The sequence below is a fragment of the Octopus sinensis genome, linkage group LG2, assembly GCF_006345805.1.
Source record: "Octopus sinensis linkage group LG2, ASM634580v1, whole genome shotgun sequence".
Lineage (NCBI taxonomy): Eukaryota > Metazoa > Mollusca > Cephalopoda > Octopoda > Octopodidae > Octopus > Octopus sinensis.
Window position 1 is genome coordinate 181,210,456 of NC_042998.1, and position 11,002 is coordinate 181,221,457.

The following is an 11,002-nucleotide window of genomic DNA, read 5'->3' on the forward strand; positions in this document are numbered from 1 at the left end:
CTGGTAGTAACACCATACTAACAGCAAACGCGCCTAATAATATTTGCCAGAAGTGCAATTGTCACGTGTTTGTTCAACATTATTTGGATCAATTATTATATGAAATACATGGTTTCGGGATGGATCCGAGGATACGACGCCTCTGGCAAGTATCTTTCTATGACCTCGATTCGACAAAAACTTCGAGGTTGAATCTTGGTTGATAGAAACTATAAGGAAGAGAGTTTAGAGTTTTTGTTAAGGCAGACTTAAACCGTCACCCACTTTAACCGAGTCGGTAGAGTTTTTGTAATGAAGTGTAAAAATCCTTGTCAAAATTATTCGGTTTTATAATCCCCTTCCTCCCACTTTCCGTCTCAAAGTACCTGATGCATTTTATGCTCTGATTATTAAAAAAAAGCAATAAATTCTTACACAAAAATACTGTCCTCCAATATTTATGATGTATTGATTACTTCCCATGCATATTTAAATTGCAATAATAAAACAAATCCAATATTAAAGTTGCCATTCTAGTGCGCCCCAAAATTGTAACTGAAAGTTACATGCCCTCTGAAACAATGAAATTTATTAAAAACACCTTGAGCGGTTAACTTTTAAATGATTGATTCAATTTATGGTAAAAATTAACGAATGTCCTTTCTTTCATCGCTTTTCAGATAATTTCTTTGTAACAATAAGAGTTACAACACAAGTTTACAAGAGGTTTTCACGCTTTAGGAATGGTCATCTTTCGTCTGAAGACCAACCTCGTTCAGGGCGACCGTCGACCGCCCGAGTGAATGAAAACATCACGAAAATTTTATGAACTGATCTTGCAGGACTGTCGCTGAACAATTGATGAATTTGTTGATATGATTGATGTATCATGGAGCTCCCGCCAACGAATTTTGGGCGAGGTATTGCGAATGAAAAAGAGTTGCTAGATGTGAGGTGGGGAGCAGCAGTATTGAACTAAATATAGTTTTGCATATATTTAGATATAAGGTGTGCATTAGTTTGTCAGATTTTTTGTAGCTATCACTACTGAATTTCTGAAATCCGCTTCCTTCGTCGCATTTTGCTTCTTCTGCCCTTCACGTTACACCAGCATCATCAGCACGTACAGTAGAATATTTTAACCATCCAGTTATACATCTTCAAGTTCAAAATTGTTTTACTAAATCGTTTTTCACCATACATTTTAAGTTAACAGAGATAATTACTGAGCGTTTCAATCTTCTCTGCAGTCAGAATCTTTTTAATTGATAACAATTCCTTTGACGTTCTCTTTTAAACGATTTTGATGGAAAATATCAATTTCTTTTAGAAATTTTAAGAACCTCGTAATAAGCAAGCAACAAAAAATTAAAATGCGTGCTCTGAACATCCTTTTCCTTTTAATTCCTTGATTTTAATTTCAAAATTCTAATCCCGCCAAATATTTCGAACAACTGATTATTTCCCTTGCATTAATTCTTCTCCCGAGTACATGATGTGTTTAAGAAACCAACATTTTTCATTTGATATATTATATATACGGTCTTTGAAGATGTAAATTAATTTTATAAAATTTCATTAAAATGCCTGTCACATAAAATGTATGAGGCTTTGTTTTGCTTTTTCTTTTTCTTTTTTTTTTGTTTCTTAACTTTTGGTACAGATCGATGTCATTTTCATTTCAAGAGACTGTAACGTATCAAGCATATGCCGTTTGAGAGCCAATGAACTTTTATAAGTAACAATATCATTCTAAAGTCTTCCTTTTCTTTCCCGGCTTGGCATTCAAAGCATTTTGTCTTTTAGACATTTGATTTGCTCTTTTTACAGCCTGATGCATCATGCTTCATGATGAATAGTTCTCCTCGTACGCTTTCCTAAACAATATTGTCTATCTACCGCATAATGATCTCACAAAGCGTTTGTCATTTGCTTGTCAAATGGGCAACAAAACCGCTATATTGAGCTATCATTAAAAGTCAGTAACACACTTTTGTTTAAGGCTATATTTCTTACACAAAGTACGATTTCATAGCGGTAAACATTAAGTCTTCTATAACAGTAACAAGATTTAAAGTAAATAATATTTTCTTGCGCAGTGTACTGTTTTCATCAAAATACATTTATATTCCATCTATAAATTATTACCTACAATAATAGATTTGCCCAGCGCAGTGGAAAATTATGAGTCTTCTACAATATCAATAAGTTTATTTTCGAAATTAACCGCCATTTCGTCAATGTGACGCCTGACTGTAGTACAGCTAACCGACATTTCTTCATTTTACTTCAAGTGGAACCTGACGCATAACAATTGCGATAAATTCTTTGATAAAGCAATATAGATATTGCAATTTGAATACTGGTAGGTACCATTATTGCAATTTTAATATTAGTTGGATTTTCTCTGTTTAAATATTGCATGGGTCTCTTAGAAATTAGTTATGATGTAGGATAAACTGATGTTAATACAGCTCTGTTCTTTGTAATTTGGTTCTGAAATAATGCATTTATTATAGAATGATTCTAAAATCTTTCTACGAGCTTGTGTGTAACAGGATCTTCTTGTAAAGGACCTGATTTCATTTCTCTGCTAGACAATATCTTGCAGTACACTTTAAAGTTGATTGTAGTAATAGATTCAATGAACTCAATTTTCAGACACTCTGTTAAATAGACATCGGTATATGCCATGTTTAGAGAAATAGTAAAAATTAATAGTTAAACAAAAATCGAAAACTTACGTTGACACAATCGTAGGATAAATCCGAAACATGGCAAACACAAGTTACCATCAACTCTCTAATCCGTACATCACTCACTTCATTAAAGGAATTATATAGAAATTGTAAGAGGGTGAGAAAGGGGGAAGGAAAGAGATAACAAGAGAATTGCTTCTGGCAGACAACTGTGTATGTTTGAGTATATATATATATATATATATATATATATATATATATATAATATATATATATATATATATATATATATATATATATATATGTATATATATATGTATATATATATGTATATATATATGTATATATATATATGTATATATATATGTATATATATATGTATATATATATGTATATATATACATATATATGTATATGTGTGTGTGTATATATACACATATATAATATATATATGTATATATATATGTTTGTGTGTGTATACATAAATCTGTGTATGTTCTGTATGTGTGTGTGTGTCTGTGTGTATACATGTACATATTGCACATGAGCACAGAGGCGAACACAAATATCCATATATATATATATATATATATATTATATGTTTCTATATATCTACACATTTACATGAGTATGTTTAAACCGTTTAATTAGTGTATTGTCTGCTCGTGTGCATGTGTATGTGTATATGTGTGTGTGTGTTTGTGTGTGTGTGTGTGTGTGTGTGTGGTGTGTGTGTGTGTGTGTGTGTGTGTGTGTGTGTAACAGAAACACTTCCTGGAATCCGCTGTTTCTGTTAATACTTTTAATACTTCAAGACTTATTGATGTGTTGCTCCGTAGAAAACATTATTCCATAGTAAACATTTCCGATTTATTTCCTTTCATGAAAGACCGACGTATGACATTTTTCTACCTATAACTATCTTGCCTGCTTTCGAATCAATTTCTTTTGATCCGAATCAATATAATACACAGAGAAGACAAATTGAGAACATACTTGAGTAGACAGGTCTACTTGGATGATGTGAACGCAGAACAGGATTTACTGCAGGGAAATAGTGCAAAGGAATTAACGTACAATTGGCTGATGTTTATTCGAAGCTTACCCTACTTTGGTTTCGATGTGGAGGTGCTTTGGAAGGCTACAATTGGCCTTGAAAGGCATCACATATAGAATTTGTATCGGTAATGTTATAGCTGCTACCATAAGTTTTTATGCTGACCATTACAACCGTAAGAATAACGAATTTGAAAGTTGAAATGCTGACCATTGCAACCTAAGAATCTCGAATTTGAGCTTTTCAGAATATGTTTTTAATGGAAGGCTTACCCATCTCAACGCTTGGGTTGCCGCGTTAAATAACTGCTCAAATTCATAAAGCTACCGGACAATCAATCATGCGATTGAGATATTTCATATCCTGTGATTCTGACATTTGCTTCTATTCAGATCTAAAACTTTTTAATTGGACAACCCACTTCCCATTAACTATCATAAAGTATAATGATTAAACGCTAAGCAGGAGTAATATTAAAATACTAACAGGTGTTTCGTTAGCTAACAGTAAGGAGTTAGTAATTATATCATGATCTCGTACTGAATCATGGTATAATTACTAACATCAACTCACGCAAATGAACTATTGGTAGTTTCATTATCATTCTTGTCGCTAAGACGACGAGCTAGCAAAACCGTTAGCATGTCGGACAAAACGCTTAGCAACATTACTTCTGGTTCTGTACGTTCTGAGTTCGAATTCCGCTGAGTTCGACTTTATCTTTCATCCTTTCGGAAACGACAAATAGTAGTACCGGTTGAGCACTGGAGTCGATAGGTAATCAATTTGCCCTTCCCCTAAAAATTACTATTTTTATACCAAAATATAAAACTAATTTTATCCTCGTCACATCATCGAGGACTGGATTTGCAGGTTAAATTATTGGCAAATAAACACTGTTCCAGCATTCCCTTGACTGCAGATATAGAAGGTGGGGGTTACAAATTTAGCTCAACGCACGTATATAAGTTAAATTTATTAAAATGACGACGCTTGGGTGTCAGGTTCAAGCTCGTCTGGTGGTGTGTTCGACTGCCAGAGAAGACAGTGCGTTGTGTCCTTGAAGCGTCATTTCACGTTAATTCAGTACATTTAGCTGAAAATGAATAAAAGTGACAGCTAGAGGGTTAACCTAGCGATAGATTGGCGCACCGTTCAGGGTGGGGTTTAGTGCGATATACTGACGCACCGGTCAGGATGGATCTACTTAAACGCAACGATAACCGGGACAAATTTCAGCTTGGTGGACCTATACAACGAGACAGACTTGTAATACAAATATATAGATAAATGCATATAAAAAGCACGTCATTAGTGTAATTTATGTACTTAAAAGGTAACAATATCATAAGTCTCTTTCATTTTAAAAATATATATATAAGAAATTTTTGTGATTGTAATAGTTACCATGGTTGGTTGGTTTTATGATTGTTTAGCGCCAGATCAGCCCTGGTTACATTCCAACCGCAACTACCTCGACCTTTTAAGAGTAACTAACACTATATTATCCAATATATCATTTTTTCAAAATAATTGAACATGAATTTGTAAGCAGTTTAGTTGCTGATTCAAGCATGCCGACTGGCCGCTTGATCCCCCTCTTGTTGTCCCGTAATAATTTAGTTTTAATATGTATGTCTGAAGCTTCCTTCCTTTGTGTGTATATATATATATAATATATATATATATATATATATATATATATATATACACACACTTGTATAGCCGGAAATGCTCTCTGTGGGTGTTTAGTTCAGGCCTCCGCCGCTAGACGTCCCTTGATGCGACCGTCAGGCATCAGTCTGCTGATTGGCTTCGACGATTGAAGTCATAATGCTACGTGGTGGGTCTTTGTTTTGCAGTGCTCTCCCCAATTCGTCGATTTTTGCGATGGCTGAAACGAAGAAACAGCATGCTTCCATAAAATTCTGTTTTCTCCTAGGGAAAACGGCGGCTGAAACAGTTGTCATACTTCAAACAGCTTACAAGAACGCTGCCATGAGCAAAACACAAGTTTACGAGAAGTTGTCACACTTTAGGAATGGTCATTTTCCGTCTGAAGACCAACCTCGTTCAGGGCAACCGTCGACCTCCCGAGTGAATGACAACATCACGAAAATTCATGAACTGATGCTGCAGGACCGTCGCTGAACAATTGATGAATTTGTTGATATGATTGATGTGTCATGGAACTCCCGCCAACGAATTTTGGGCGAGATATTGCGAATGAAAAGTTGTGCCTCGATTGCTCGATTGCTCAGGGAAGATCAAAAGTAGTCACGACTGAATGCGTTTCGTGAACTGAAAGAACAGTTGGAAGTCGATCCGGACCTTTTTCGAAGGTCATCACAGGTGACAAAAGCTGGTGCTATGGCTACGAATAGAAGCATTCAATATCACCACGCCTCCAAAAAGTGCGTCTTGTGAAGTCCAATGTCAAGACGATGCTCATTTCTTTCATCGACGTGAAACGAATTGTCCACACAGAATTTGCTCCTCCTGGTCAAACTGTTAACCAAACATTTTACTTGGCAGTTCTGAAAGTTTTACGAGGCTCGGTAAGACGAAAATGCCCTGACCGGTGGCAAAGTGGAAAGTGGTGGATTCGTCATGACAATGCGCCTGCACATATGCCTTGAACGTGAGACATTTTTTGACCCAAAATAGCATGACCCCGCTTACCTACTCTCCTTATTCACAAGACCTTTCTCCCTACGACTTTTTTTGTTCCCTCGATTGAAGAAAGTCCTTAAAGGAGAACGTTTTGTAGATGTGGAAGAGGTGAAGAAAAAACGACGGAGGCGTTAAAAGACATCACTTCGCAAGAGTTCCAGGAGTGCTTCGAACAGTGGAAAACGCGTCTGGCCCGATGCATTTTTTTAAATAGAGAATACTTTGAAGCCCTAAAAGAGTAAACATGTAAAACTAAGTGAATAGAATATTACCAAATTCCGGTTTCTTTTGGGTCCCCCCCTCGTGTGTGTATGTATATATATATATATATATATATATATATATATATATATATATATATATATATATATTTGTTATGTGCGTGCCTATTAACGTCTATAAGTATCACCTAGAGAAGAAACCGTCACTCAATAAAGCTGACAGCTTTTGCAATAATACGAACCAAGTTAACAACTAAACCAGATTCTTACTCAAGCAGTGTCATCAAAGAATAAAATATAGAAAATGCTAGTGTTGCCCATCATTCCAATAGGATAAAATCTAACACAGGAAGAAATTACTTTGTCATACTTCAAAAACACTATGCAACCATCCATAAGTACCATACATCAAAGCTGAGGGTAAGTGTAAAATGAAGGAGATGCGTCTTATAATGAAAATGCTTAAACTGTTTACGAAGTTAAGTTTAGCCTTGTATAGGTAGCATATAAAAAAATTTTAAGAAGGAAAACAGCTTTAAAAGCCGTTTCCCTAATCATAAACTCATCTTCAAGAAAGAAAATCAGAGGAATGGCACATCCTTATCTATGTATATGCCTGGCACTTAAAAACATCATTTCGAACTCATCAAACGTAGCAAGCTGAACATATATGGAACAAATCCATTCTAATTCGGCACTGTAGAGAATATATAACAAAACTATTATATGCATTAAACAAAAGGATACACTAGCAAAATGTTGACAGGAAAACAAGTTTTACCTTGGGGATTATACCAGCGAAATATATCCTGATTGATCTAGCAGAAGCTTACAATAGTACTTACCGGAAGTTTACAACATGCCATTTTCCAGCACCTAACACCGGAGATAATTCGGGTAGCAGAGAAAACATTAATTTTTTGGTATACCATCAGACGAACACTTTCCTGTAAAATAGTCTGAAGTAAGAGAAACGTATTCAACTTTAACAATATCATAATGTATATTTATATGTTCATATATTATTCTATATGTATTTGTGGAAATGTGAGAGAAAATGTGTGTACGTATGAGTGTGAGGGTGTATGTGTTTATGTGTTGTTGTAAGCGTGTATGAACGTGTGAGTTGTTTGGAAGTTGAATGCAATTTAAATATAAATAAAACAATGCCGTTCTGCACAGTAACGATCTCCAGACAGTTCCAGAGGCGAAATTCATCTATATGAAGATTTCCCGGGTTTTTTTGAGTTTTTTTAGTTTTTTTTTTTTTTTTACAATTTTGCTATAAATTGAATTTCCAAACACTCATGCAGAAACACACATACACACACACACAGAGAGAGAGATACACAAAACAAATACAAATAAATATATATTCACATATTCACACAAACACACATACATATAGACACATACAACACACACGCTCACACATACACATATTCACACAAACAATCACACACACACACACACATATATATATACATATATATATATAAATATGCATACATACATATACATATATAATCATACCGACACACGCATAACACTGGAAGTGATACAAAGATCAATAAATAGAAATTCTGAATGTTAGTTAGATATAAAAACAACTAAATAGACAGACAGATAGATAGATAGATAGATAGATAGATAGATAGATAGATAGATAGATAGATAGATAGATAGATAGATAGATAGATAGATAGATAGATAGATAGATAGATGAAACATCTGAAACATGAAAAGCTAACATCACTCCATTGCATCCCATCTACATGCCAAATTATCTGACTCCATATATATTTTCCACTCCCCTTGCGATCATCCCTTTAACGCTTTGCTTCTTTACTCACAGTTTATCTAGGTAGATATATATATATACATTACATCTTATTCTCTGTATGCATTGAAGCGTAACCAACTGGAACTACAGACCGGAGAAAGCAGGCTCCATCAGTATTGATAACTGAAGACATCATGTCGCTGAATACGTCAATTGGAGATATTAGGAGGAAGTAATATAAAGACGTCCTACTGAGCCAAAAAATTCTAACATCACGTTGCCACATGGAAAGATATAAGTATTCACCTGATTTCTAATTTATTGTTGCACGTACAGATTTTTGGCAGCGTTAGATAATAATAATAATAATATGTACGAATAAGCATGCATACGAATACATAAGCATGTAAACAAATGTGTCTGTGCGAAGGTGTGTATATGTGTATGTATACGTGTGCACATCTATATGCATAAAACTAAAACTTCACTACGTGAAATAACTCAATTGTAGTGACCTGTGGCTTGAATTTGGACAATAGATGCAAAAAATATATATATCAAATACAATAAACAACAAATTCTAGATTCAATGAAATGATCCTAGCTTCGAGAGTAAACAAACGTCTCTTGTCAAGTGCGACTAACTCCGAGTGATAAGGGGAGGTAATCTAAAAAAATCCAGTATTCCCTGGAATTGACATGCAATAAAGGCGAAAACAGTTTGTTTTTGTTCTTGTTTTTTTTTCTCTGACGACAAGAGGTCGGCTGTGATCACTTGTTTCAGCACTAATAGATTCCACTGGCACAGTAGTTGGCCTACACACACACACATACATACACACAAAGATGTTTGTGTATGTGTGTGTTTGTGTGTGTAATGGAAGCAAACCTCTGGCAGCAATTGCGAGTGACTCCCAGTGAAAGGGGGGATAATTACAACAATCAAGAACATTCTCGTTTTAACATGTCTTTATTCATTGTGTCTGCAAACGTTTAAGAATATAACATATGAACTGAAAGAGATTTCGTTGCTATTTTCAGCACGCCAAAAAAGCCTTCATGTTTATTGTCAGTTTTGCATCCAATTCCGTGTGGAATCTTCCTTCTATTACATTCATGCAATACATTATCGTCGGTGACTGTTTTACTTTTAGCTTCATTGCCCTTAGTTTTAGTATTTCTTTCACATGACTGTCATTTCTATAATGAAGCGTTTTCTGCTCTCCTCTTATACCATCACGACTAAATCCAGTGGTGACCATACTGTTGGTTTAGAAATTATCTCAAAGGGCCCCACCTACACTGGAAACATACCTCACACAACTATCAAAATACCTGTTTCCTTACTCAAATATTTATGAAAATGCATTCAATGTTGGATGCCACAAGACGGTCTACAACGCTTGAAGAAAACTGCCGATTTCTACAAACTGGGAGGCTTGAACCCAAAGTTGCAGCTGCTGTAGGTTGATCATTCGACTAATGAACGATGCTGCTGTGTGTCATTCAACCCGCAAACCCTCTTGCCTCCCAAATTAAGCCGATCCTTTTGATTCCCTGCCATCTAGACGAAATTCTTCTTCTCTTCACTTCTTAATCATGATGATTATATACGTAGTACTCCCGCCAAAAAAACATTCATGTTTAGTGTCAGTTTTGCATCCAGTTCCGTGTTGAATCTTCCTTCTGTTATTCTCATGCAATACTCAACGGTGCTAGGCGCTATCGTCACCAAGATCTTTAATCTGTCTCTCATTCTGATTCTCTTTCTCTCTCTCTCTCCATCTCTATCTCTCTCTATCTCTCTCCCTCTCCGCCTCTCTCGTCCTGAGCACATACCATGAAGTACGCTACAGTGTGTTCTAGATGAAACATTTCTTTTATCCGATCAACTACGTTTCTGCACCATTCTCTCTCTCTCTCCTCTCTCTCCCCTCTCTCCCTCCTTTCTTTCTCTTTCTCTGTTTAACAACCTCTAGTGAAACTCAGTGTCAGATCTACTGGGAACCTACACTTCTGTGAAACAAGCTAATGGGATACTGTCTTTGAAAATTAATTTTCTTGGAAACATTGTCATTGCCGTCGATGTCACCAATTTTTTCGAAGAGGCGGGTCTTCCGGAAAAACTTCCAGCCTATGGCCTTCATTCGTTTTTAGTTTCTTGGATCCAGGCTGATGATCGTCGGGAAATGAAATTCAAATAATTAGATGTGAGATTCCGACTGCGGGTTCGTTCTCCTGCTCCCACCCACGTTGCTGCACTTGCCCTTACCTCTCCAACACCACCCTCCTCACCGGCACCCATAATCGACCCTATCATATTACCGACTCCTTCACCTGCACTTCTACCAATGTCAACTACTGCATCTCCTGCTCTCTCCGCCTTTCTCTATACATCGGGCAAACGGGACGCCGTTTGCCTGACCGTTTCGCGGAACAACTCCGAGACATTCAACTCAGCAATGACACCCCGGTCTCGCACCATTTCCGCTCTACCGGTCTCTCATTGCAACACCTATCTGGGTTCGAATTATCCTTGCACAGGGGCCATCCGGACTCCCGTTTTCGCCGTGAACAAAGATTAATTTTC